At 37.1% G+C, this 22,375-nt stretch overlaps 1 long non-coding RNA gene across 2 annotated transcripts; it reads left to right on the top strand.

Moving 5' to 3' along the window:
- Positions 1-53: 53 nt before the first annotated feature.
- On the top strand, positions 54-22,133 carry LOC146003942 (uncharacterized). Of its 2 annotated transcripts, none has more exons than XR_014443877.1 (3): positions 54-324; positions 19,458-19,640; positions 21,916-22,133. It is a non-coding gene; the product is annotated as an uncharacterized LOC146003942 (long non-coding RNA). The 2 variants fall into 2 exon arrangements; XR_014443878.1 differs by lacking the exon at positions 54-324 and adding an exon at positions 12,329-12,400.
- The last annotated feature ends 242 nt before the right edge of the window (positions 22,134-22,375 follow it).

Genomic DNA, 22,375 nt, shown 5'->3' with positions numbered 1-22,375 from the left:
ATGATCACTGTACATATATTGCAATATGTTGTAGTAGTAGAAATATAAAAACAAAAGCAGCTTATTGTCTTAGTGAAACATGAAGTGAATGTTTCCCAGAATGACGTCGCTGAATCGACCAATGACTGCGTTTTAGCAGACCCTAGGTACTTTTTCGTTTTAAATAAATCTTGGATTCATTGTCATCGAAGGATAATAGATAATCCTTGGTCATTGTGTAAGGTTAATCTTGAATATTATAAAGCCAAATATGGTTTATCACTGATGCAAAAGTTATAAACGTTTCTGAAATGAAGTGGATGCCAATAGTGGTGATACTAACAAGTAAGATATATATTTTATAATCTGTTACCGTGATTTCTTTAATTAGTGGTACCCTATGTATATTTTGTACTTGTAAATACTTACTTGACATCTTTGAAAGCTTTAAATCCCCTCTACACAAAGTTTAATAGAAATTGCCACATACAACCACGCTTTTACTCCATGCCATGTGAAGCATTAATACAGGGCTCCATAGATTTTCGATTTAGGCAGTCACGCTGACTACCTTCTTGCATGCAACATGGTATAAATAAAACAAATAAGGCATGTCGCACGCAAATTATTGCATCTTGTAGCGGGAGTGGCATCCACAGGCCCAATCCACCGAGCAGTGCTGCAGAAACATTTCGTTTCAGGTTCAAAGTTTACTTGAAAAAATCTCATATACAGACTCTATTATATATGTATGTATGTGTGTGTGTGTGTGTTTGTGTGTGTTTATTTGCTTATTTTGGAAATTTAGATGTACTGAAACCTCTTACGCAAAAATTACTAAATTGAAAATATGACAAAACTTTTATTAAAAAAAACTAATAATATTTCTAATGGGAAATGCGGACTCTTGTTGATAATGTGGGCCAAAAAATGCCTTATATTATTAAAATCAACTTCTGTCAACTGTAGCTTGTCAGAAAATGTGCTTTGTGAGGCTACTGTACTCCTTGTTAACAACGTACTCATGTACTCACATATTTCTGTGCCCTTTCCGTCGATCACTGGTTAGAAGAGCGTTTGTACTTTTTGGTTGGATCATAGCAGTAATTTATTCACAGGTCCCCAACACCTTACTAACACTACCCCAAAATTTTCACAACACCCCATAAAATTTTTCACATAGACCTGATATATGGACATTTTGGCTATAAATTTACCCTTCTGTATAAACAGCAGGATAGAAGATTGATCGACTGGTGCGCAACACACTCACCTCGTCCCCTTTTTATGTCGTCACTGGTCGGACCGCTCAAATTGGTTCAACTAGCAAAGACCTTTCTCTGCTAGTTACTTCATGAAATAAATTCATTAAAAAACATATGAATGCAGCAAGTTCCATTCCAACCAGACAACCACAGATTAATAAGATCGCTTACTTCCTATCTCTCCTTTGTAATCTGTGCGTATACCAAACCGGACATGTGGAGCCACCCTACGGCTGTTTCGAAACGTAAAACGTTGCCATAGCAACCTCTCCGCCAATCATATCTTACTCTTGGCAGTGACAGTTGAATGCGTCTCAGCGCAATGATCCGCTCACCCCACCCTTCCATTCCTGCTTTTATTTTCTGCTAATAATTCGGGACATATCTCGTAAGGTGGAATTAATTATTTTATTTAAGTGCATAAAAATGTTCTACAAGGATAAATACCATTGTTCAGTTAATGCATGTTACGTTTGAATGATTTCTACATCTAAGTTACGAGATATGCAGAATTAGTAGCCCAGAAGCACAACATAGGAAAATAATTTCAAGTTCCTGAAATTCCAGCACGTAAATCATTCCGTTGTGCATGAAAAATGGTCCGTGTATTATCTGTTGTAATAAGTATTTTTATTTCGTATTCTCCCTATTATGCGTTGCTTTTTCTGACATTTTGGGCAAATCGCGATTTTATCTTGTGTAAACTCTACGGCGATTACTTTGTTCGTTGATCAATGCGTTTTACCCCTCCCTCGTCGTTGTTTATTTAGCGTCGCATTTTTCCAATTTTAGGCTAATCGCGACGATGTTATGATAAATTGATGACACAAAGAAAGCTCTAACAGGGATTCGAACCCATGACACCTGTATTAACTGAACAATGGTATTTATCATTGTAGAACATTTTTATGCACTTAAATAAAATAAATACTACGACCTTACGAGATATGTCCCGAATTATTAGCAGAAAATAAAAGCAGGAATGGAAGGGTGGGGTGAGCGGATCATTGCGCTACCCAAAGTGTTCTAAAGGGCACTCGAGCCATGTTGCAACATTTCCCAAATTGTATCTTTCTCTTCATAACAATTGCTGCACAGTTTAACGTGGGTGGCAATCTGCAGGATACAGCACATTTAATATCAGCAACTGTTTCTGGTGCCGTCACTGTAAGTTTCTCTCTTGTGTAGGCCTACCATATTCAATCGCAAGATGTAGACACTTCTGATTTACCAACGTAGAAAATTCCATTCATCTGCAGGGACGGCGCCAGAAATTTTCGACTGGGTGCGCAGAAGTGCCATATTGATAGATTAGGGTGGGCAGTATACATGTAAGACCATATATAGTATATATGAGTATGTAAGACGTATGTATTCCCCCTCTCTCTTACACTCCCGATTCTCCTCTTACTTCTTTTCCCTTTCCCTTTCCTTATCCTGTTTTCCTCATTTTTTTTTCTAATCTATCCTCCCATCTTGTTCCATTTCCTTTCGCTTTGTCTCTGATGGACACAATTATTTAAAGGAAGTGTTTAGCCTGTGCAGCCATACATTCTAACCACATTATTTCATGCATGTTAATACAGTGTTCACGCCAACCCTAACGCGTGAATTTGGTTTAAGCTTGTTTTGCAAATACAAGGCACATACTTGATTTTATGTATTCGGCGACAGTGATAGATAGATTTGATTGGTTGATTGATTTGCTATATTTTACTTCGCTTTTTGTGCCACTTTTGGCTAATTTGCGAAGATGGGGATGAGTGATGACATGGTGAAATTGATGAATGAACACTCACTCACAAACATCCATGCCCAGGCCGGGATTCGAACCCAGAACCCCTGGCGTCGTAGCGCGATGTGCTAACCACTCTGCCACGGGAGCCGGAGCGACAGTGATAGAAAGTGCGATGGTAGACAATCCTGAAGTTTCTCGTAATTGAAGACATGTTCCTGAGCATAGTACTTTCATTGTATGAATTTTTGACTGAAAGAGTTTTTGTTACTCCTTTGGGGACAAATCTGACAAATCTATGTGAATGTTTGTAGTAGCGGCGATTGGGTACCAACATTTGAGGGGCAAGGACAATATATTTTTCTTTGTAGAAAAGGCTTAGCATAAAGAGTCCATAGTGCGGGAGAAAAAATTGGCAAATTTTGGTTTGGGAACTGCATCCCCCACTTCCCGCTCCTCCTAATCGCCGCCACTGCATGTTTGGATTAAAATGAACGTCTTATTAGGAATGATTTAAAACACACACGGAAAACCAATTCTTTGTTCATTGTCCATGAAGTATTCCTAGGCTATTTTGACAAAATATCACTCATAAGTAGAGCCCGGAAGTTCAGGCATTTACTTTCGTTAAAATAGGCAGGCAAAAAGGCATTTATAATGTGGAAAATAGGCACTAAAATGAAAAAAGGCAAAATAAACCGAAAAAAGGCACATTTGGAAGTCGCTTACTTTTATCTATAATTTCTGGCAAAATGTTAAAATCTAAATTGGGAAGAGCATTTCAATTTTCTCCGTCTTGATTGCACATAACTACAAGGTGCTTTTTTAAGTTTTCAACGTTCATTGATAGTCGTCTGTCAGAGAGAATGTTTTTCATAATAGAAAATGATCTTTCTACTTCGACAGAAGTTATTGGAGCATACATAAAACAAGCTAATGTAGCTGGACTCATTATGGTAACAGCATTTTCACCTTTAAGAATATCACAAATTGTTTTCAATTGTTTCAAGTCCTCATTTGCACTCACTACCCGTTTGCACTTTTCCGCAACAGCTGACCCCTTTTCCCCTGGCACTTCCATCATCTTCTGCATAGATTCCTCGAAGATTTTCATGGATGCTATAATTGTAATTGTCTCTGGCAATGCATCATAAAGTGAACATAAAGAATTAATAAATAATCATTCTTTCAAGCTTCACACTATCAGGTCGATCATTGGTGCATGATGTTTCTCATACCATCCCTTCCATCAAGAAGTAAATTTAACTTGGCTTCGTATCGAACATAGGTGTCTCACTCATGATGATTTGCTGCAAGGGCTAGACCATCCAATGTGTCATGTCTAAATGTTAAGTGATTGGCTTATTCCTACCTAATGTGTAGATTATACTTTCCTCAAACTTTTGATCTTACCAATTATTGACCAGAGGTTTTGAGATAATGACAGCACTTTAATAAATTGCATTACCTTTTTGAGAAGAGCGGGGCTCTTATACTGTCTCTGAGGAAGTTCGTAGTTTTGTGTATGTCCTTTGCAAGTATTTATAACATTTAACTTTCAACCTTTCTCAAGGGGCTCTTCACACCCATTTTTTAACTCAGGTATGGGTTCGATACCCGGTGGAGACCCATAGTATTTCGGACCCCCCTTTAAACTGTAGGCTCAACCCAATTAGCCTTTCTGTGCATAAAGTAGACCTAAAAGAACAGTTCAAACTCAAGATGATTCTTCCTCACATACATTGAATGGCCCAATATGGTCAGTATGCCTACAAGTCCCAAAATGTATTTCAAGCATCTTACTTCCAATTACATATATAAATTATATTGTTAGCATTAAACATATGGAATATAGAGTAAAAGACTATAAGAAATCCTTAAAACCCTACATCAAATAATTTCCACTGTATTGAATATTATTATAATATTGTTAATGAAATTCCATTAGACAAACCATTCATAGTCATACTGATAGGTTTCTTGGTCGGACACTCACTATGGTGACATGTTATACTTCACCAAGAATGAATTTACATGTTGAAATACTCCAGAAGAAGAGAACAGTTTCAGAGTAAGTACATTACTCTTAATGATTTAGTACTCATACTGTGGAAATGTAAAACATTATATTCTATTGCTAATAACAAATGTAAGGGAAAATAAACAAACACATTGTTATCCAGGTATATATATATTTATTAAATCACTAGTAATTAATATATTTTGCATAAGGTATGATAATCTCTTTGAGGTCCTACAGACTTTCACTGGAATAGAAGTTACTGAAATTATTAAAGCATCATTAACACACTCAACAAACATTTCCATAGTAGGTTCACATATGTACAGTCTCAAACAGAAAAATGTGTGCTTTTTATCCACCCTGCTTGGAATATTTAGCGAAACATTAAATACATTTGTTTCTAACATCCTCAAGCAATGTATTGTGTTGTTAGGTGTTATGTACTTTAAGCAAAATTTATCTCTAAAGCATATATTTTTTTAATGCAGAAAAGGGAAAATACAATTTCTTAAGCATGAGCCACATAACTGATGACAATGTTATTCCATAAGAAATGCAATAAATATACTTACTTGGTTCTACATCTGGGTATGCATCATGCACTAACTTATTTCTATTAGAATTCATAAACATATTCTCTGAAAAATTGTCTCCACAAACTCTGTAACTTTTGTACGTTTTGTGCCTCAAGTCCTTTCGCCATATTTTCTCCAACCATATCTCAGCTCTACGAGAAAAATAAGAGATGAAAAATTATTTTAGAAACATATAACTATGCAAGACAAAGCATTCTGCATTTTATGTCACTCAAGAAAGATAAATTCCATGATGCAAGAGTTGTTTGTGAGTTAAGGTCAAAGCGTGTCATCACAAAGAAAAGTTACTGAAAATGAATATGTAGATCACTATCTGTATGTGTTGAATAATAGTGTCAATGTATAAGGGTCCATTCTATGATAGCTCCTTCAACTATTGCGGAAAATCTTATGAGCTTTTCACCATTCAATTCATTCATTTTTACTCAATTTTCACATTATTTCTCATCGTAACAAATTCTTATGGCACTATACAGTGTGTGGCAATACAAATAAAAAAATATTATAGATATTTCACTAAACTTCCTAACATATGAAGCAAAGTTTTACCACATTATCTTTTAGAAAGAGTCCCTCAAGCTTACTGCCTAACCTACAACTGGCTAACAATGCAATTTTTGTCACTGAATGGATCATGGAATCTACTCCCGGGAGTGTTTTCAAGAAAAATGTTACGACACAACATATTTCTGAAGAAGATACCAGGACAGGAAATATGTCAACAAATCAAATTCACCCATACCATCTAGTAGATCAAAGCCCATGACCAGCAACAAGGGCTATTACAGCAATAATATTAACTACAGGTATAATTAGATGATTTTGCATATATTGCACATGTAGGTTAGTTAAACTCATTTCGTTTCCAAAACTAGTGATTACTTATGATTTGGTTCAATGTATGCTTCGTAGTTAGGTTAGGCAGGCCAGGTTTGGTTCTCTTAGCATTAAAAATAAATTCCCTAAATTCATTTTACTTAGGTTCCGAGTTACTTCTACATTAATTCCCACTAGTCTACAATACTTACAGTCCCTTGTCAATGGAAAATACATTGTCCTTGAGAAGCGTGCAAGCTTGCGTAAGGTAATTTTTAAGTTGTTTTTTCAAAATAAATATTTTTTTAAAAAAAAAATCCAAAGAGTGCTAATTACTTTAAGAAAGGTTCAAATTTCGTGTGACAATGATTGCTAATATTCTACGATAATCAGTCAGTCTTCCTGCTAAGAGAATTTTTAAAAAAATCATAGAACGATAGGAACAGTTACCTTAGGTTTCATCGCTTTAATATTTACACGCTTTTTTTCATCTCCTGTACATGTTGACAAAGTTTTATATGCTAGACGAAATAAACTTCATGCAGAAGCGAATAGGAGCGCGATAACTTGCAACTTTCTACATTATAACATGCACAAATGAGCTTTTCTGAACTTCAAACAAACTTCAAGTCATTCCCACTATTCTCGTTGGCTTCCTATCCTCCTGTGTAACTTATAAATAGCATTAAGTTACAAAATCGAACCTTTACCCTTTCAGACGTTTTTTTAACACATGGCCTTTTACTTAAATGAAGCAAAATACAGAATACGAAGACATGCTAGGAATTATTCTCCGTGGAAATTAACTTTATGGAATTATTTTTACATAAAGAGCGAACATAATTCATAAATAACTAACCTTTCAGGATTTGACGGAACACGAAAAAAAGACAGCTCTGGGCACAGATTAGAAATAGGTTCCTCTTCTGACAGTTTATACAATAAAAATTTGCACAATAAGCCATTGTTTTTATTGTTTGTTCTTCTACATCCTTATTAAAATAGTTAGTGTACGTCCATGACAGATCATATGGAACGATGTTACGTCATGTAGAAGTAGTGACTTTAAAAATACGATTTTTCTTATACATGTTTAAGAAGGGAAAGGCATTTAATAAAATACAAAATCACGTACAAGTGATCATCATTGATTAATAGATACATAAACTAAATTTTTAATGAGAAAATTAGGATTTAGCATCGATGGTGGTGCCGACTGGTAGCTGGTTAATTCATGCACGAACAAATGAATTCCGAAATTAACCTTATTCGGATTTTTGCACCAGTGCGGGAGGCCTGAGACAACTTTGAACCGCAAATGATTCTAGTTTCTGCCAGTAGATGGCTACAAAGACAGTTGCAACTGCAGCACCATCTTTCGTCAATATAAAGAACTTTGTTCTCGCTTTTCGAGTATGTCGCATAAGGCTAAGGGCAGAATTACATTATTAAGACTAAATACAGAACACTTAAGTTCAGTAAAACCATTCTCTTGGCACCACGAATGCATACTTATAAAAATGATATAGAAAGATCTGTGGAGTCTCGTTGATGGGAACAGACTTGCTTGAAAAATTACCAAAAAAACGAAATATAGTAGACAGTAGAATCATAGCATTTGTATTTTTTCACTAACAAGTTTCTTAAAATCTCTAAGTAATCTGCACCTTAACGATGAACGATACATTGATGAAATAGATAAAAAAAAAAAAAAGAAACAATGTAACGTCCATGTTTTACACATATTCGAAGCTCAAACTAGGACTCCTGAGTCAATAATGCGCTACGCTAACCACTCTGCCATGCAGGCACGGATTCAAGTTTTCGGTTTACACTAGATAAAATTAGGTTTTTGGTTTCTTATGGTGTGAAATAAAATAAAGTCATGATCATTTAAGGAGATAAATAATTATCGAGGCAAGACGGAGAATGTTCTGTAATCCTGTTATTGATAATAACATGTATCGATGGTGGGGTACAGGGAGCTCGATCCCCCTTCCAAGAATTTTTCACTTTACACTAGATAAAATTAGGTTTTTGGCTTCTTGAATAATGTGAAGATAATTTAAGGAGATAAATAATTATCGAAGCAAGACGGAGAATGTTCCATAACCTTGTTATTTACGTATCCAAGGTGGGGATCAGGGGGCTGGAGCCCCCCTTCTCTTAAGGAAGTTTTTCAGTTTACACTAGATAAAATTAGGTTTTTGTCTTCTCGAGTAATGTGTCGATAATTTAAGGAGAGAAATAATTATCAAAGCAAGGCGGAGAATGTTCTATAGCTTTGTTGTTGATAATATTGCACGTAAGATTTTCTTGCACTTTCGGTGCTGTCACAGCGAACTAGAGCACTACGTAAAGACTTGTCAGCATTTGAAGGCTGCACAACAAAGAGAGCGCCACAAGTAGGACAATTTCTTGTAATTTTTAATCTCTGGGAAGCGCGAGAGGGAACCTTATTGAATAAGAGAAGGAGTCAAACTACTGGCAATATTAACGCATCGTTTTATCTGCGAAACGTTCTAGAATATAATGAGGATATAAATACCAGGCCCGTAGCTAGAACTGACCTCCGGGGGGGAGGGGGGGGGTCACAGGTAATCAGGGGGTGCTTTTTAAACCAAGTCCATTTTTCAAAAGTTTAATAGTATTAAATGAAGGTAAATTATGTGTGTCGGAGTCATTATGTTAATATAAAATATAAAATTTAGAAATATCATACAAATACTACAGGTTGTTTTTTTATATCTTCTAAAACATCTCTTGAAGTGCCAATGACTGCTACTGACACCATCCCTCCATACTATTTTTGGTGATACAGATATTTATATCATACATGTTAAAATGTACAATATTCACTTCAATCACAGTGCCTACCGTACATTCCACCCCCGGCCAAAGCAATTAAACTTGGGATCTGTTGACATTTGACGCAGGTGCGGAAGGAATGTGGATAATAACATCAAAGTCACAGATTTCTGTCAAACAAGAGGCTGCAACATGGGGAGGGAAGGTACAGATAAAGAAGACTCCATATGAAAGAACTTTCTAAAGTCTAGAGAATCTTCTAAACACTTGCCGCTGCTTAGACTTCTGCTCATAAACAAGATGAACGAACGAAGTTGTGAACAAAATAATATATTCCGTCTAAATTTTCACTCTTCACCTCAAACAAATTAGAGTTCAAAATAGTTTTACCAGTGCCATGGGAGCTGGCGACCCTGTCGGGGGGGGGGGGCGAGCCCCTCCTGGCCCCTGCCTGGCAACGGGTCTGATAAATACGCGGCTTCAATTTCCCGGTTGATCTGTACAACAGAATCGGTTAATGAGACTTCAGAGTTAAATGTTACAGTTCATACATTCGATTAGCGATCTGTCAGTGTCCATTGGTAGCTTTATAAGATCTAGTGATTGGAAAATGAAAATAACTAAACACCGTAAAGTAACGAAGTCTTCTACTAGTTCCAGTTCGGGTCCAAAGCTGAAGTCATTGACGACAGCGGAACTTCCGGACCCTCAGTGTAGTCTAGTTCGGGTCGAGGGCCGAAGAGATCGAAGGTCTCTCTCTAAAGCGAATATTTCAACAGTACCGGGTATTGGAGCTGTTTATTAAAAAATAAATAAGCTGCACAGATCAACTGAAAATCAAAGTTTTGAGTGATGATTTAGTTGTGCCAGGACCAAATTTCGTGTATGCAGTCCGAGAATTTCATGGTTCACTGTGCATTAATTGTTTCGCGATTCAGCTGTTTTCGACAAGACTTTCCTTTGTTTCGTGCCGATAGTCGAGTGTTAAAAAAGGTTCCGATTTCATGTTCTGATTAAAATGGCAGCCTTAAACAGTGACAACGATTTAGGAGATAAGTTGCTCCCATTTTTTTTGTTTGCCTCCACACTATGGCATCTTAATGCTAAGCCTTGTCTACCAAGATAAGTAAGCTTTCCTTGCACCCCTCCTTCCCCATTTTTGAACTGGCCTTAAGCATACAATTGTGAGGTTCTATCTATACCCCTTAAAGAGATGGTGTACAGCCCCCTCCGAAAGGAATTCCTGGATACATGCCTACTGCCACGGATGGTTAGTGTGGTGGTGTGTTGAAGCAGTAGGAGTAGTCTAAAAGGAGACCACTGGGCTTCAACACCCCCTTCCAAGAATTCCAGCATTTATTAAATTTTAGGTGGCGATGCTGAATAACAAAAATACAAAAGGCTTGTTCAATTTCAAGTACAAATTAATAATTTTAGAAAATATTTTAGGTATTTTGTACAACAAATGCATTATGTATAGTGTTAAGTTATGCACGTAAAGGGCATTCAAGTCTCCATATCTTTTACACAATGTTCCTTTAAAATCCACAAGAAATAGAACTGTTATAATTAGGACATGGATTTCTATGTATTTACATATATTTTTTTTAAAACGCCTAGCAGACCTCAGAGAATTTGTATGTGCACCGACCATATGTTTTGGGAACTCCTGACATAAAATTACATATTTTTGTTGTTTTTACATAAAATCAAATAGCTACTTAACGATAGAGGATGTTTAGTACATATTATCCCTTTTATTGCTACATTGACAGAGGATGGGGACAAATTCTCCACCACTCCTATTAAGAAAACTGTTAACCATTCGTCCATTGCTCGACTTCAGAAAAAATCCATGAAATTATTGTGGCCGAATGGTATTCGCTACGATAGTGTTCTTCTGCCTTTAATTCATGGGGCCGCGTATGTCAAAAAGCGGCCACGGGACTTCATAGTAGATACTCTAAAACAGTGGTTCCCAACTTGTGTGCCGCGAGAATCTCCAGGTGTGCAGCAATACTTCGTAGACTTTGTGATATTGCTGGTAAAAATTATTAGAATAATTTCACTCGATAAAACAATATTTATTGTTACGCAAAGAACAAGTCAATAATATTCGATATAAATTTGAATAATATTCAAGAAATTAACCTATTTTACAGGTGATGTATTTGCTAACAGCTAAGCTAAAGCCTTAACGAAAAACATTTCAGGATATCTGAAGACGTGTTATCAATCCGCCGGTATATAGTATTGTTTGACAAAGGAACTAAGGATATTTCCTTCTCGGCGCTGTCACCTAACATCGATTTCACAATTTCTTTGCAGGCAGGTAAAATTACATCTGCGATAGCGTGTGGCTGCAATTTTTTTCGCTACTATTTCGGCAACTTTATAACTGGAGAACGTCAGTGCCGCGGGATCTCACTACATAGCATAGTGCGCCGTGAGCAAAAAAAGGTTGGGAACCACTGCTTTAAAATGATTCACGTAGTCTGCATGGTTCATATGTTGCATCGTGTTTGTGAGAAAATACGGATTGTGTTTCCCAATGTTGATACACTGATTTCCGACGGGTAAAAAGCTTTTGTTAAAGCACCATCCAGAATTCAACTTTTTCACGACATGGTTAGATACGTTAAGTGCAGCTGAATATTGCTGACAATTCCGAGCTGTTTTTTACTGTTGTACAGCAGAGGATCCCTCTTATATCCAAATTTTGCAGGTTTTGCATTCCAATACGAGTTTGTAATCAGTTGCTGTACATAAAATCAAATTTTACATTTCTGGTATAAGTAATCAACACTTTAGAAACCTCTGATTTGCCTTTGACTGATGCAGTAAATGAGGTTGATAATATCCTCGAAGCATTCGGAAAGGTAGACGGGAAGAAGGCCGACACAATTATACAAAAAATTCGTTCCGTATTTGAAGGAAACCACGTTTTCCAAACTATGCGTACTGTAGCTGCTGCTTTGAACTGTGACACATCTGCATCGCTTCCAGAGGGATTCACAGTGAAACAATTGGCTTCGTTTAAATATGCAAAGTTGGCAACCTGTGATGTGGAACGCAACTTTTCGCGTTACAAAACCTTGTTCCGGGACAATCATCACTCTTTTACAACTGACAACCTAAGGATGATATTCACCACTCACTGCAATGCAACCTTGTAAAGGTAAGACAATTTTTCCTTCCTTTTTTTTTAAAAAAAAAAGTAACATATTCTTGTTTTATAAGTGCGTATTTTCACTATTTCAGCACATAAATACATAAATATTATGCATGTTTTTAGCACCTAAAAATTCATGCCCTAGTTGTAATATACAATACATTAAATTTAAATATTTCTGGACAAACTATCTCTGGCTCAACAATCTCAAACCTCGAAACACTGAACAAGAACATGTTCCCGAGAATTTCTTGTCTCAGCAAAGGGACACCCTAATGAAAAATGGGACTTTACGGTAGGGGTTTGTAAGAATTTACAATCAGGAGAATCTAAGGGCGAATACAGCGGTCGTGTAGTGATAATTTTAGCACCCAATGACGGTAACCATAAGTCGAATGTTTGCAAAACAGTTTTAGGGGAGTATCACAAAAATTTTGAGAGGGGTTAGTAGAATATGAGTGGACAAATCCCTGTTTTACGGGATGTCTGGGAACCCCCACTCCCTAACAGTCGAATATATATATATATATATATATATATAACAATTTCAAAGCAGTGCAAGTAGGCACCAGCCACCAAAGAATGAAGGAAATTCATTTTAAATTTAATTTTGTTCCAGCTTATTTCTAAGTGCACTTTATGCACAGAAAGGCTAATCGGGACTTCACCTGCAATTTAAAGTGGGATCCGAACCACTATGTGCCTCTACCGGGTAGGTCTACTGGTTAATTTTTAATTGGATTCCGAATTTGAGTATCCATAATTTTCAATCCGACAATACTCGCGACCATTAAAAGAAGTGGGCCTCGCAGGTGGCATTGGTGCTAGCGTCGTCGGCTTGTAATCAGGGCCGGATTAAGACGAAATTGGGCCTGATTCTGCAGGGTTAACATATATATTTTTTGCTTTTCTATTTTAATGGTTTTTTTTATTCTTATTATTGTGATTATGATAATGTACCATGAAATGATTATGTGAGGTACACTAGTGATGCTTACTTATATTACGACTCGTCTGGGTATCGTCTGGCACTTTCTTCAAACTTGGATTCAGTGTGTTGGCAGTCTTTTGGACTTTTCTTGGCCCAGTATTCTCGAGTGTCATCGTTGATTTCACCCCACTGTCCCAAATCATTGGTGAAATCCTCCAGCGTCGGCGCTAGTGCTTCAGCGATAGCGTCTCCTTTCACCTCTTCTCTCTCCCCTGAACTTTCCCGCTCTTTATTCTCTCTTGCCTCGACAGGTCCATCTTCCTTGGCCTGGCCTTCAGGAGCACTCGAACTCGCAATCGCATCCGACGCAGACGATTGAGACGAAGATGTTCGTACTCTGAAGTATGAACTCAATTTTGATATTTTCGGCAAAAGCTTTTCTTGTTCTGCGGCTTGTTTCCTTTTCTTTTTGGCTTTATCCCACCCACTGAGTTGAGACGCCATGTTGAGCGTGCGCGAAACAGTATGAACAATATAACAATGTGAGGTCACGTCAAAGCCTAACAATGAAATACCGTCGATTTTTTCTGTACAACTAGCTTTCAAGGTGAAAAATTTACTACGTCGCACTTACCGAACAATAATAAAGTGGCAGCAATCGCCAAGATATTGCAAAAAACGCAGCTAATTTACTAAGTAAACTGTTTAACGTAAAATTGATAGCATTAACTTGAAATCTTCGGTGAACAATAAACACAACGACGTTATAGTTACGTCACAGCGCAAAGAATAATAGTAACTGTAAGTAACGCTGTGTCTAGGCGTCCGTAATTGGGGGCTCCAAATTTCATTCAAAGATTTCTTTTCAGGTTAATGTAGCAAAAGGAAACTGTTCAGCTTTCGGAAAATTCTCGTCTGTTTTCATCTGTGCCTATTTCAGGAATGGGCCTAATGCTGCAGAATCAATAGCACCCACCTTAATCCGGCAGTTCTTGTAATCAAGGGGTCCCGGGTTTGATCAAGACCATCTTGAGGTTCAGGCCACAGCGCTCAGTCAAGACGTCATCATCTGGAGGCGATCGTCTTAACGCTGTAAACTCCTTGACGTAATTTTACCGTAGATAATTAAGGTATATTTATTTATCTTATGAAGTTAAATTTTGACATTTACCCTCCCGACGAATATAGTTAGAAGAAAAATGTATAATATTGAATATTTACACCAAAATTTTCATTCAGGAAGTCACTATGGCCACCACAAAAATTCCTACCATAGCACAAAGAAAGAGTTGAAAACCGTTAGAAACTTCCTGTCGGAAATATTTAAACATTGTATATCTTTGAAAAATATTATCGGGAATATTGGTCAGCTACAGTAAAACTCGTAACCGCTTTTGTATGAACTTTTGTATGTAAAATCAATTGATTAAATAAAAAACATGTTAGGTTGACCGTAAACTTTCCAAGTTACCTAATCAATTAAATTGTCTTTAAGTTTACCCAAAATTAATCAACCACATAATGCAGATATTTTGTGTAGCTATACAATCTCAATACAAAACCTTAATTTCTATATTCTTGCAGCAAAAGCGAAAGAAATTGGTGCAAGGGCAATGTTACATTTCTGTGTATGAAGACTAAACGTAAATAATTTGTCACATTGTAATTTCGATCCTATTGACTTTATTGAACAAAAGATAATAAACAAATTGAATCTTTTCATTGTCGTTAGTAAGATTTGTGGCAATAACTTAAGAGTTTCATTGAGAAAAGAAGCAGATTAATATTTCCATTTTAACGTTCACTTGGGAAATAAAAATTTGGAATATTTCCTTACACTGTTTTTTACATTCCGTTAGAAAAGTCGTGAAGAATGTTAATAAATTATGAAACAATAAACATTATCACTGATTTAATAATCAAAGTTACGAACATTGAAGCTTCACAAAGACAAAAAATAAAAAGCAGTTCATATGAAACAGTGAAAACATTTGTATTTGAAACATAAGTAATATATATATTCTTGGATAGTTTTACACACGAATATTTCATCGACGTTCTTGTTACACATCGCACCTTTGTATTTAAATGTACAACATATCTTCCATTAGCCTCCGATTAGCCTAAAGAAACATAAAGCGGGATAAAATAAGAATAAATTTACACATGTATCAACTTTGCCCCGTTGTATAGCTTTCTTTCATTAAGCACATTTTGAAACTGAAAATTTGTGTAAATAATATGAATAATTTATCGAATGCTTGCATAAAATTTACACTAACAAATTGCTTTGGTAGACGTAATATTAACCAACGTTTGTAATTCAGGGTAAATTATTTGATAATTCTAAAAAAATGTTGACATGTTGTCCACATTTACGAGTATATTTGATGCCTATTTCGGACACATGAAATGTTTACATCATGAACTATTACTATTATTTATTTCTTAGTATAATACATTTGTTACTTGTATATTTTCGTAGTGACTGAATCACATGGAATTGCCCTAAAAATTTCTCATTTTTAACAACATTTTAAAATAATGTGAATGTTACTCTTACCTTTTTCATTGTAATTGCCTCTGCAATTGAGTACACAAGACTTATACACCATACCTCTTCCACATTTAAGCATATTTACACGTCATGTAAACTCGATTACAGTTCTTAAATTTGCATTACAATTCCATATTCACTAAAAAGGTCCGACATTGATTCCGAAGAAGCAAATCAAACATGGCAGCTGTCTCGCCTCCAGTTGATGACGTTTAGTCACGTGACCGGAGCAAGCCATCAGGCTTTCAGATTGAGAAGTAATGGTTTGATACCCAGTGGAGAGACAGTAGTTCGTATCCCACTTTAAATTGCAGGTGGAGTCCCGATTAGCCTATCTCTTCATAAAGTGTACTTAAAGAGACAAACAAGATATATATTAAAAGCAACGCCGGAAACACTACATTTGCGTGATCACCCCGAGACATCCAAAACTAACAATTAATCATTAATGAATGGGTACTTTAGTATTAGGTTAGGTTAGGTTAGGCTAGGTTATATTCCCCTCGCAAACATGATTTTGTCGATCCTGAAACTGGGGCTAATACCTATCCTAACCTAACCACGTAGTCCGTATAATACTAAAGTACCAATGAATGTAATGGGCTAATTGGTGATCCAATCGGACCCTTCATATTCTAAAATTACGAGATTCCTCCGTACAGCTCTACCAAGATGAGAAAAAAAAACCTGCAAACTCGCGAACAAATCTGTTTTCTCCTTTCGTTTCCCCTTCGCTTGCGCCAGATTACTCCAGTGTTGCCATATTCATAACTCCCCCCCCCCTTTGTTTCGCTGTCATAAACATTCAACAACGTCACGCATTGCGTCTCTACTTTCGCTGTGTACGGTTTTCACCTTCATGGTAATATAAACAGTTGGAACTGAATTAAGGTAACGACATTGAGTTGAAAACTGTCCCACATTTTGGCAACACAGGGGCAGGATTACATGGCAAGCAGCTGATTACATCACCACGACAGCGCCAGAGGGTTTTTCGCTTCTTGGTCGAGCTGCAGGTGACGCCTAAAGCCAGGAATACGTCTTCAATGGGCAGATGAAAGTACACGTGCCTTTTTACCACAAAAGTTCGAACCTAATTATTATTATTCCACTTCAAAGCCTCGCTTCATGGAAGAGAAAGAATTTTTCCAGTACCACAGGTACCCTTTCCTCTCCATGAGTCATGAACAGATTCTCAGTACGTCCTGGAAAGACAACAACCGCAGATACGTGACGAATCATCAGTGACATGCCAGTGTTCCAATATTTTGTTTATCTTTTGGTGTCAACAGGATGTTGATTGGTTAAATCGTCGCGTCTTGATTGGCTACTTTCATGACGTAAGTCGCATGATCGTAGACAGAAACAACTTTCTGGGGGTGGGTGTCACGTCATGATGGATCCTAGATTTGACAGTATTGTATGCACTCACAAGGCACTACGTATTCAAGCATGTTTTATGAAACAGATTACAGTAGCGTCCTGACAATTCGAGGCTTACGGGACCGAAACTACCTCGAATTTTAAAAAAAATATATTACAAAAAAAAAACAAAAAGAAACGGACGTGTACAGAATAAATAGGAAAATCCGAAGAAGTGAAAGAAAAATAATATAACAAGAAAAACTACAGAATGTGAAGCAACGGGTGGCGTTATGGTATAGGAGCGGACGTCGACAAAAAAATGCTAGTGCAAATTCTCGTCACCAGGTGGATTCCAACACAGCGAAGTTGTTTTCTTTTGTTTGGTTTATTAATTTCAATTTTTGTTCTTTTTTTTTTGACACGGATTATACGAAACATTGGATTATAGAGAGACTACTGTGGATACAGGTTAAATGTATATAATCTGCCGACCGTTATTGGAGGGTTGATTGAGAGTAATGCGCTAAGAAACTCGGTGTCCAAGGTTCGACACCTTGTCCAGATGATATGGAACTCCTTATCCAACGACAGAAAGTACTTATAGGCCGGACAGGAAACTTTCGGGTAATTTAATTTGATTTATTTTACATCGTTTTTGTGCCACTTTTGGCTAATTTGTGAAGATGTGGATGATATGACGAACTTCATGAATGGACACCTTACAAACATCCATGCCCAGGCCGAGATTCGAACCCGAGAACCGTGACGTCGTAGCTCGATGTGATAACCACTCCGTCACGGGGGGCCGGCATTGGGATAATTATAAGAGAATTTTTAGCCTGAACCTTCTTTATTAAATGAACTGAACACGTTTCAAATTACCGGAGCGCTAGTGTGGTCGTGGTGCGAAATCATTTAAGACTGGTGGGGGGGAATATCTAAATCTGCAAACCCCCTTCCCCACAAACATACATATAAATTATAAGATATACATATTTATAATGTTATTAAAAGTAAAAAATACTAAATACAATTACTAAATTAAAAATATATTATTATTATTAATTACCCAAAAATAAATAAATTTGTTTTACTTTTAAATATATCAGATATTATAAAGTAGCAAACTACGTCCTTTACTAACTAGTTAAAGATGTTAATAAATTATGAAATAGTTGAAGTGGTTATATTATGTGTAACTTTTATTAAGTTTGTGCTTTTTGTTAATATAAATCAATTAGATTTTGTAGTTATTATTTTCTTGCATTCTTGTTTTACTTTTATTGTGCGTATTGATGGAGATTTGTTAATGATCTCTTGAGAGAGAAAAAGCAGCGAACGCTCACAATTACACTAATTTGCGTAAGTTTTCGATATTATTTTTAGTACAGTATATTTGAAATTAAAAGTAATTGCTTATCTTTTGTTTGTTGTAACAAAAACTCTCCCCCCGGAAAATTTTTGGTGGGGGGGATTTTTGAGGCCAAGATTGATGGTGAGGGGGAAATCCCCCCGTCCCCCCAGGATGTCGCAGCCTGCGTGGTACGTGTCAACCAATCAATGTACGTTGAAAGCAGCAGGCAGACATTTGTTCAGTCCTCTCGATTTGAACACTGACTCTTCTTGCGTGCAACGTCTATTTGGTTTAACACGATTTTCTTTCACCGTCCTGACACTGCACCAAACCTAGTGTCAAAAGTGCAACGAATTAGACGGGGCTAGTGACAGCGATACGACAACGTTAGCAGAGGCCCGACCTCACTATCCCAGGAATGGAGCAAGCGAACGAGAACACGTCTCTGCGCAAATAGCAACTCTATTTGTTGTTGATTTGTTGTTTTAAGTCCACTTTATGCACAGTAAGGCTAATCGGGGCTGGATCTACAGTTTAAAGTGGGATCCGAACCACTATGTGCATCCACTGGGAATCGAACCCGGGACCCCTTGATTACAAGGCGACGACGCTACCACTGCGCCATCGGGGAGGCCCAAAGTAGCAACTCGAGAGGGTACGACCAATGAACGCTTGACAGTGGAAGCGCGTGTATGGAGGGTGAAACGTGGCTGCAGCTACCAGCCGTTCGCAGCAGCGCGCACTGCTTTGCTCCGCCCACTCGCTTTCTCCCCTTCTCTGCCGTTATGCGCGTCCTTGCTTCACAGACTCCCGAGACGGATTGTAGTTTCTTCGATACAAGTTTTATTGTCTTCAGGTCGTCTGGTTCGTGTTGCGGTTTTCGCCGAAGAGAGCGTGAGCGAAGGTGAAGACGAGTGCGTTGAAGAGTGCAACTGCACCACATCGGACAACATGGTGTGTGGAATGACGGACCACGGCATAATGAGGAATTTTCACAACGAATGCGCCATGAATTGCGAAGCCTGTACTGTCGATGCGTGTAAGTCCGAATAGACTTGCTTCTCTCTTTACATATCCCTCTTTTCTTTTCATTCTGTCTCTGTCATTCACCCCTCTTTTGTATTTTACCTTTCTATCCATAGGCGTCGGCAGAAATTTTTGCAGAGGGGTCGGGCAAATGATAAACTTGAATAGTAGATAAATAATAAGTATTATTACCACGGTTATAAATGTTATTATACAATAATAAATAATATAAACACAATAATAATTTCTTTTTCCAAATAATAATAATAATTATTATCATTATTATATAAATGGGGAGAGAGACAAGCTCCACCAAACGAGTGAATAAGAGCACAACTATATTCCATTATATATTTGGCATTTTATACAGTTAGTACCTGAATGCATTTTGGCATTAACATTTTCACGTCTCGTTCAAGAGAAGGGGGATTTTTTTTTCATAAAGTTTGTTGTGTGGCCTCTCACCTACAACTGTAACTATTAGAATTTTGAAAAGTGTGGAACCAATTGTTCTTTGGATGAAATGGTACAATATAACCTTGTTTCTGTATTTTTCACTCAATGATTTCGATCCAATGAATTTTTACTTTGATTATTCTGTTCCAATACTAACTAAATTAACTATATTTCTGTTCTTAAGAATAAGAGTAACAAACTTTCGGCTTTCTTGTATCTTTGAATGAACAATGTCAATTTCCAGGGGGCTCCACCGACCCGTTCGACCCCCCCTCCCCCTCCCGACACCCATGTTTCTATCTGTTTCAGGTACGTACACCATTTTATTTGAGGAGCTGCAAAGCTCACTTCCAACAATTTCATACCTACTGGTCTATACCAAGTAGAGAAACCCCTCTGCCGCTGTCGTCGACCTCAGAAAGAAAATTTGGGGAGGGTCCAGCCAGGGGTGCCCATCCCCCCAGGCCAATGGCACGTCTTCCATCTATAATAGTACGAGGTTAGTATTGTCGTTTTGTGTGTGTGTGTGCGTGTTTTGTTATTCCTCTAATCGTAATTTCAGAATTGAATGTCTGTTGTCCACTTTTCAGAAGCAGTTTAAAATATTTGGCTGTTTTCTTCATGTGAAATCTCCCAAAGTCTCTGAAACAGTTCTGACGTATATTGGGTAAGAAAGAGCAGAGGCTAAATTGTGATGAGGGCTCTAAATACTTTGACAACTGTACAGTAAAACTGAAAACCTTTTCACAGATAAGGTGTACAATTAAGAAAGTCCCCCTTTTCAACTGCGGCTGGAAGATCACTTGCTTGGTTCACTCGGACAGCCCCACTTAACTAACAAGGTTGAAGAAATTTAACAAAAACATGAAGTGAATAATTTTTTCTAGAAATCGAGTTTCAAATGCTGAAAATAGCTTGTTTTTACTGTCTTGTACATAATGCAATATATTTGTTTTTAGTATTTCACAAACTTCACGTACTGTACCAAAATAGTTTCACACTGAAGTCAGATTTTCAGCTGATATAAAATTATCGATACCCAGTGTGCAACTAAAAAAACACATTTAGTGGGTGTTATTTTCAGAATCCACAAAACGTGCACACAGAGATAAATGTCAATACCTGCTACATCAAGTGTGTCAACTAGAAGTATGCTGGAATCTACCATAGTATTTTCAAAAAGAAGAAAGGAATTTGGAGGGGTCTGGACCCCCTGAACCTACCCCTGGATACGCCATTGGCCACAGCTGCTGGTTTAGAATCCCGGAATTTATTATATCACTCTTTCCAGCTGTCTGTCATCCCTGTTGGCTGATGACTCTATGTGAGGAAGCTTTTAATATATTCTTACTTTTTAATGATTTTTGTTTGTCTTGTGCAGGTTTCTTTACAACCTTGCACTTCTAATTTTTCCCAAGGAGCTTTTTAAACCCCTTTTTTAAACTTTTTAAGTAAGAATTTTGGGTAAGGGAGTATCTCCCTGTACACTGAAGGGTGCAACATGGCCTAAAGACGCACCCAAACTTCTAGTTCAATCACTCAATCAAAGCGAAAGTGAAAAAATTCCCCCATCGCATTTTGTGCAGTCACAAGCCGTTGTTAGGGGTTTACTAAAATAAAATCCCGCTAATATTTACACAACTTAATCCTGTAAAACAACATTTCTTCGTAATCTTTAGCACTATCTTTTTTTTCAGCCAAAAAGGAATAAAATATATAAATTCAAGTCTGTTTTGTTTAGTTAGTAACGGAAATTTCCTCCTAAATGTACGATGAAGTAACCGTGCTTTTATGCACTTAGGTAACATCAGAATGCATTCTTTCTCTTGCAGTTTACACGCTGTTGCACAAGGGCAAGTGCGAGTTGGAATAGTACAGCTGAGAGAGTAGGACTTAAGGGGACATTCCATGGCATGCCACAGAGCAACGATGAATGTGTCTACAAATGTACTCACCCAAATTTCAGTTCGTTGCTTAGACTCATGAATCAATTCCTTGCAAATTTCACAATATTGAAACTTGTACTATATCTTAAAAATCACAATATAATAAACACATGATCTTTCTAATCTTGTATTTTGTATTAATTTTGTTTTTAACTTCTTATTTATTTCATATATCTTTATATTATTATTATTTCTTCCCTGCTTTCCACTTCTGAACAAACATTCTTTCATTTCAGTGCAACGATCGGCACACACAGTCATGCCTGGCTTGTCAGTTTCGACTATTCATTTCATGACAAAACTGATAGCGCGAGGGTGATTCGTACCAGGGCAGGCATAAAGGTTT

This window comes from Lepisma saccharinum, chromosome 21 (genome assembly GCF_977018435.1).
Source record: "Lepisma saccharinum chromosome 21, izLepSacc3.1, whole genome shotgun sequence".
NCBI classification, from domain to species: domain Eukaryota; kingdom Metazoa; phylum Arthropoda; class Insecta; order Zygentoma; family Lepismatidae; genus Lepisma; species Lepisma saccharinum.
Note: the sequence above shows the minus strand (reverse complement) of the source record. Positions and strands in the feature narration are given on the sequence as shown.